The sequence below is a fragment of the Carassius carassius genome, chromosome 1 (genome assembly GCF_963082965.1).
Source record: "Carassius carassius chromosome 1, fCarCar2.1, whole genome shotgun sequence".
In the NCBI taxonomy this organism is placed as follows: Eukaryota; Metazoa; Chordata; class Actinopteri; order Cypriniformes; family Cyprinidae; genus Carassius; species Carassius carassius.
Window position 1 is genome coordinate 26763522 of NC_081755.1, and position 7617 is coordinate 26771138.

The window sequence follows — 7617 nt, forward strand, 5'->3', positions numbered from 1 at the left end:
ATGTTGAGTGAATTAAAATCTCAAAAATAGAGAATCGTCAAATTTCCTGACACATTTTAACATGTGCAGAAACATTTGCTCCTTTTTGGAAATTGGTTTTCTTAGATGTTCTGTGTTATAGCCTCTGAAGTTCAAGCAATTTCTCTTTTGTTTTTAAATTCTTTACAATATCATAATGTCTTTATGCTTTTTTTTTGGGGGGGGGGTGATAGTTCCCCTAGACAATTCAGTTAGCATCACTGATATTGTCTAACCAATTACATATGACAGTCTTCATCATTTCACATCTCCACTTATCTCCACTCATTGTGTTCTGACGAAGACTGATGAGCACTTTTTGTGCTTTCACACTGGTCCAGACAGTTTCATCCTCATCTACTGGTCGTGTGCTTGGTAAATGAAGCTGTAGGTATCAGCTTTAAAAGGTGTGACTTGCATGTAAAATGTCAGTGATGATAGCCAGTCCTCTATTAATCAGAGAATCCCCCAGGGGGCAGATGATGAACAACCCATTCGAGCATGATTACACTAATTTATTCCACCATTAGAGGATGTAATTTGATTTTTGTAATAATGAAAAATGATCAGCTTTGTTGACTTGGTCCATTATGTAACCTTTTCCTGTTTTCATTTACAGTTCAGACTTTTCGGAGTGCTAAGCCTCAAGGTTTTCTTTTTAATTCTTGACATTTTTCTTCATTCATCCATCCCTTCTTCCCTTTGCATTTTCTTTGTATCAAATATCCAATATAGAGGGAGGCAAAAAAAAGAGAAGAAAAAATGAATGATTGTAGTTTTTTTATTTTTTTGTTAGAAGGCAGATCGCAGCTTTGTTCCCCGTGATTGAATACAGGCTTGTGCCACCCTCAAAGTCCCACTTTAGCTGACCAGAATTACAATGATTGCCACGTATTACCGCGGTGACAGATTGGAGACAGATATTGAGGAAGTCGAGGCATGTCCGGCTTTGTTGAATTATGGGAATTGAAGTTCACCTTGGACACATAAACAAAAGCATCCCGTCAAACCCAGCATTTCCTGTGACTAGTAATAGGAGACATCCGTTCAGTTTGGGAGTGTTTATTTTAATTAGAAAACTCTTTAAGCCACTGACATGATTATGAAATAATTTATGTTGTTCTGTATGATAAGATGGAACATTTTATTCTTCTCTAAAGACTTTCATGTGACCAAAGGTTATTAAAAACCATGTCTCAAGTCTTTCCATTCCTCAAACTGCACATCAAGTAAGTGAGGTCTGAAGAGTGATGGCAGCAATACTCTCCAATCTGTATACTTGTGAGAATACTGCAACTTTATCTACACAATCAGTACCCTTCTCCTAGTGTTACCCACAGAGCTTTTGGGCATCTGTCTGAGAGACTGATGGACTGATCTGAGATGGTGTCCTCACCTCAACTTACTCCACTTTTACTTGATCCGCTTGGGATTGGAGCTTAGCCGCCACCCCTGTGGCAATTGAGGTTCAGGCTTTCTCAACCTTTGCCCTCAAGTGAAAATGGATGTAGATTTTTTTGTCCTTCCACCTCTGATATATTACTTAAATCAAATCCCCCTTTCTGTTTCAGTATACAGTTTGATTAACGGTATAGATAAAAGTATAGATTGACAAATAGTACTTTTCTTTTTTTGTTTATGTGTCCAATAACCAATTTAAACAAACCAAATTTAAATCAATACTGTAAAAATACAATTATTGTTATTGTTTTTATTTGTATTTATGCACTTGTAATAATTTGACTTAGAAGTCTCAATGGCTATAAAATCTTATTTTCATTTTTGAGATGGGCTTGCAAATTTTTAACACATTTCTCACTTGATAAAGAATAGTTGTTACTTAAGAAGGTAATAAATTATTCAGAAAAATTAATAAACTAATTCATGGTAAATTAACTTAAAACCTTTATGTATAATGCATTATGAATGGTTATTAAAGTGTATAATGGAAGTGAAGTGTTACCTAATTTATCTTTAACTGTGAATAACAGTGATATTTACTTTTCTTTAGAGACCTGTAATATACCAACAAATTAATGTACTCTAAATTAAATAACTGATAATCAAAAGTATGAATATTGCTTATACTCAAATCAATTATCTATTTATAGCTAAAAGAGATGAAAATAGTATTATGTCATAAGTTTAAGGACACATCCTTTGACTCAAATTATATGAAAAATGGTCAGATATTTCAATATTTATAAATATGTCAAGTTTTACCTAATTTTTTGCTTTTTATATTAAACACTTAAGTCCTCAGCATCTGGTATCAGCTGTTTTCAAACAGAAATCTTTTACTTTAGATTGCATTGTAAAAGCATCACATAATTGGATATACACACGAGCGCTCAGCCACACGCTGCTGTCTTCAGCTGATTGCATTATTTCCTTCACTGGCTTCAAAGACATGGTGACTCAATTTTAAAGTAAAATAAAGCAACTCGCACTGAACATTAAACATCTAAACCACTGGCAGATTCTTGAGCCAGCAGGTAATGCTCACACATTTGTTTATTTTACTGCTTTATCGCGATGGCGGCCATCTTGAGTTCTGTTTGTTTTTATGGCACATGAAATGGAGGGAACAAAAGACCTTGACTCCAGAGTTGGTGCCTGCTCAGACGGAAGAGAAATGAAGAGAAAAACCAATAGAGAAACATGCTGGTGAAGATTGATATGGTGCTGCTGAGGCTGGGTGGCCTGGGAGGCTTGAGAGGAACGGGACATCAAGTGACTTATGTTTAGAGAAAGTAAGGAGGTGTATTTTCCTGCCGTTGTTGAAGTGCTAAGACCTAATTTTGTGTAGTTGCTGTGCTGACTTTGCTTCTGGTGTTGGTGTGGGTGTTGCGCTGTCCCCTGATGATCTCCAGACACACACTCTCACAGGAAAATCATGTCTGCACTAACCTGTTTATCAAGGCTCACATAGAAACACATAGATTCAGATAGAAAAGAAAACATACTGAGGTAAATAATAGTATAATGGACAGTTGCAATGGACAACAATAAGCATAGATTTTGATGGACACTAATTTACACACACACAGAGAGAGAGACACTTGGGTGCGTAAGCAGCTTCACTTCTTTGCTTGGAAGGGCAGTATATATCTAGTGGGCCAATTTTTTTTAAGTCACATTAAACATTTATGAATTTCAAACAGTTTGCAAACAAATAATGCTAGAACATTTCTCAAAGAAATGTATTTATTTATTTAAAGTTTTTTAACCAGCAGGGACCATATATTATTTGTATGAAGCAAAGTTTTTTTTTTTTTTTTTTTTTGTAGAAATATGACAGGTGTAGTTTATTACATTAGCATTACATTATAATATATAAATTAGGCAACTGTAAAGCACCCAAAACACTTTTTTGCTTTAATTTTTGCTTTAATAATAATCTAGTTTTTGTAATGAATTATCAATACATCAGTTTAAACCACAATCTATTGGTGTATTTCTTTAAAATAAATGGCATATGTTTTCATATTTTTTATTCTAATACAAAGACATTTTTACATTTGAAGTTGCTAAAGTGTCCAAATATATTTTGCATTTATTACATTTTTTTGTCTGAGATTATAATTTGTTTACAATAAAGTTTAAGAGACTATCTTGCAAAATTACACAGAAGTTGTTCAGCTCAGAGTATCTGGACACTCACTTTTCAGTTAAGTACCTTAGATCAGTGAGACGAGAAGAAGGCTAGACTGTGATGGTTTGTGACTGAAGTGCCAGTGTAATAGTAGACATTTAATACAAAGCATCCAGTGTTTTAAAGTAGTAAACAGATACAGTAGTTAGTTATATAATTAGTAGTGTAGTAGTAGTTTGACCTTTCATTGGTTCAAGTATGCATAGTTACACAAACCATAGAACAGCATCTACATGTATGCTTGCTTTTCACATTTGACTTAGGAAACATGCACTCATACATTCACAAATGTGAGTAGAGCACCCAAACCATGCAAGAGTGTGAAAATCCTCCTGTCAGCAGCTCATGTTATATGGCCAGGTGTGGGAGGACAAGAGAACATTTCTCCATGCAAGCGTACTCCAACTCGAGTTAATCTCATCCCCATGCATAGGCGGAAATCCTGGGGAGTCCCCCCATCTGAGGGTTGTGTGCCCAAAAATATGATTAAAAACCACACTCTGTATTGTAAATAACAATGTTTTATACTTTAAATAATTGTGAAAATAGTAAAACAACACAAACAATGCGTTTTTAGTTTAAAAACATTTTGAGTCTCCCCTCCCTTGCCTCACCTTGCTTTGATCCCAAATGCCTGTTTTCCTCTTTTACATCGCCTACACACACACAAGTCCGGTAAGAGAGAACAAAGTCAATAGTTGTGAATCTCCAAGGCTGTCAAGGCTATTTTATTCACTTAAACATCAGATGAAGTGATCATTTTCTCTTAAATACAGATGAAGCCAATGATGAGTGGCTATGTTAGCAATAATAACATTACTTGCTTGACGGAAAGGGTTGCCAGGTTTTCACAACAAAACCCGCCCAATTTCTACTCAAAACTAGCCCAAAATATCAGTGTTTTGAGGGGGTCCCTCAGTAAAAATCACATTCCAGCAGCTAAAATACACTTTACATTACAAGTACAATTTAAGATGTATTATTGAAATTGTATTATCAGCCTCTTCTTCAGTTGAAAGTCAGGTTTGTGTTGCCTCTCTGAGACTATGCAGAGCCAATGAGATCGTGCCGCTGCTGTCCGAGCAAGCACCAGATAATGAACAACATAAGCTGTAGCTCTGAACCCAGTCACCCTCTATGCTGAAGCGAGACTCGAGAGCTAATATGTTAAAGGATGTGTTTATTTGTGGCTGTGCTGGTTTTCCCATCAGCTTGAGGATAACTGGTGTGTCAATACAATGATAAAAATTTATTAGAAAAAACAGATAAGCAAGAAAAACTTGTTTACATGTAATTGGAAATTCTCTGGATTTTTTCTCCATTCATTACAATAAAATGTAAACTGTCATGCACAATGAATAAACAAGCAGAATGATGATAAAAGTGTTTACATTCAGACTAAAATCAAGGGTTTAGGGGCAAAAGTGCAAGGTGTTGATAAGGGTTTGCTGAATATGCTTATGAACTGTACCAGAAAGGGTTTTTACATGATCATACATTGTGTTGGGTTTTTATTACAAGCATAATCAAGTAAGGTTTAATATGATGATTCAGTCTGGATCAGGGTGGAAGTGCATACTTTGAAAGAGATGTTAGTGGGTCAGACTCTGGCAGTGATGGCATACAGCTCATGAATAAGTTAAGAAAAGAGTTATCATCTTTCAAAAACCATCGCTTGTTAAGAACTGAATAGTGTATTAAATCTAAACATTACACTACACTGACATGAAAAACAACATGCATCCCGCTTCCTCCAGCTCTGTTCTTTCATATCACACATGAAGTTTGTTAGCGCATATGTTGGTCATTTGGTGTGTGTGACAGTAAGATGAAATGTATTTTGTAGTTTGATATGCAGTGGTTTAAGTGATGTGGTGGCCCTGTCTAATTAGTTTTTTGTTCATGTTCAAGTATGTGTTTTCTAAAGACAATATAGTAGGTTAGGTCAAATTAGATTAGTCCAGATTACAGCAATACTGACCATGTATGTGCATGCATACTCACAGATGTCTTCATCGAGACCACCCCAGAATTTGTCATTGTGACTTCTCTATCTGTAGAAAGCTACCATCAGATCCTGCTGTTCTTTAGCCAAGCTGAAATCAGGGACATTTTCACAGAGTATGAGTTACCAGACACACTTTCTTTCTTTCTTTCTTTCTTTCTTTCTTTCTTTCTTTCTTTCTTTCTTTCTTTGTAATGACTGTAATAATCCTTCCTGGGGCTCAGGTCAGGGTCCTATACTCCACTCATTGCCACAGTACTCTCTGTTTAACTGACACATCTTGTGTCCCTCAGCCTTCACTTTTCTTTCTCTTCTATTATTCTCTTTCCTCGGGAGAGCTAAAAAACCCCAGATCCACAGATGCACACTTCCCGTGGTGACATAGTTTTGTTCTACGTCAGATGCAGCTATGATGATGATGAATGTTAATTAGACTATGTTTGACCTACAATTCTTTCATTCTTTTTCTCACTCAGAGGTACTAGATTGGCCATAGGGAGCACAGGTACACATGTACACATTCATTTATCCTTTTGAACTCTAAATAAAATATTCATTTGTATGCTCCTGGATTTATAACAGGAAAACATTTGGTTTCATTTTATTTACATTTGGCAAAATACATAACCAGAGCAGTTGTGACAGACAATGAAAAACAGTGCAAAATAAAATAAACAGTGCAAATTAAATCAAACATCTTATAAATCACAGAAAGCTCAGTAGATTTCTCCAGACCTGGAGCTCTCATTATTCATACTAGCCTACAGATCCCCTTGTGCGTTCACTTATTTAGTATTGTGCCAAATTTGATCATGATTTCAGCTACTAATAAGAGTATAATACTCTTAGCTCTGTTTGACACATTTTATTGTCTTTAAACCTGCAGAAATAGACAGAAATAGTCTGCAGATTCCCACTGGGCCTGGTTACTGCTTATGTCAGTGGTGACTCTGTCTGAATGTCATCAGCAGTGTAGTGTAAATGCTTTTCTTGAAGCTTATTGACTTTAAAACCCTCGGATGGCACATATCTGAACAGCGTTTGACTTTAGGAAGGAAAAGGTCAGGCGATCTAACCTTTTAAAGTCAGCTTTTGGTAGCTTAGGACTGTGTGGTCTCTTAAGTCAAGCTGTGATCCCATCAGCTTATCCCGTTGAAATCTATTTCTGTCTGTCTATCCGTGTGAAATGTTAGTGTTTCAAACATACACAGACCCTTTTCTGACCTTTAACCTTTGAACACTCTCGCCTGAGTTCTTAAAAGCAGAAAGGCTGTGGAGGTTTAGTTTCTATGGCTATTTCTTAGCAATACTCAGAACCTATAGATGTTGACCATCTGGTTTTGATCAGGAGCGATGGCTAAACCGTTTTAATAATGGTTTCATCTTCTAGTTTTCTCACAGTCTGGGTTTTTACTCTGAATTTGTCTTGGAAGAAGAGCAGAGAACAGAGATACCTGTCTTTTACATTGTGTTTGACCTTCACTCCCATGTTACTTTTACTTGTACCTCGAAGCTCTTAAATACAAGCTGACAGACACAGAAACATAAAAGCCAATGCCTCTTCACATCAAATAGATGTTACAGAAATTAGCATTAGAAAGAAATATATTATTTGATTCAACAATTTATTACAAAAACATTTAGGCTACAACCATCTAAAATAAACAGTGAAACATAAAATAATATAATATAAAAAAAATTAATGTCAGTTTTTTTTTCTTCTTACTTCTTCTCCATACAATGGAAGTCATTGGTAACAAAAAACAGAAAGTAAGTGTATTAAATCATGACAGAATTAAAAATTTGAGGTTACTTATCCATGTTTTTTATTACTATGGAAATAAAATATAAAATATATATGGAAGTATGGATGGAATATGAAAAATGTTTCCTTTTTTGAGGAAATAATACTATGTTTTATGGCAGTTGGCAAACCCAC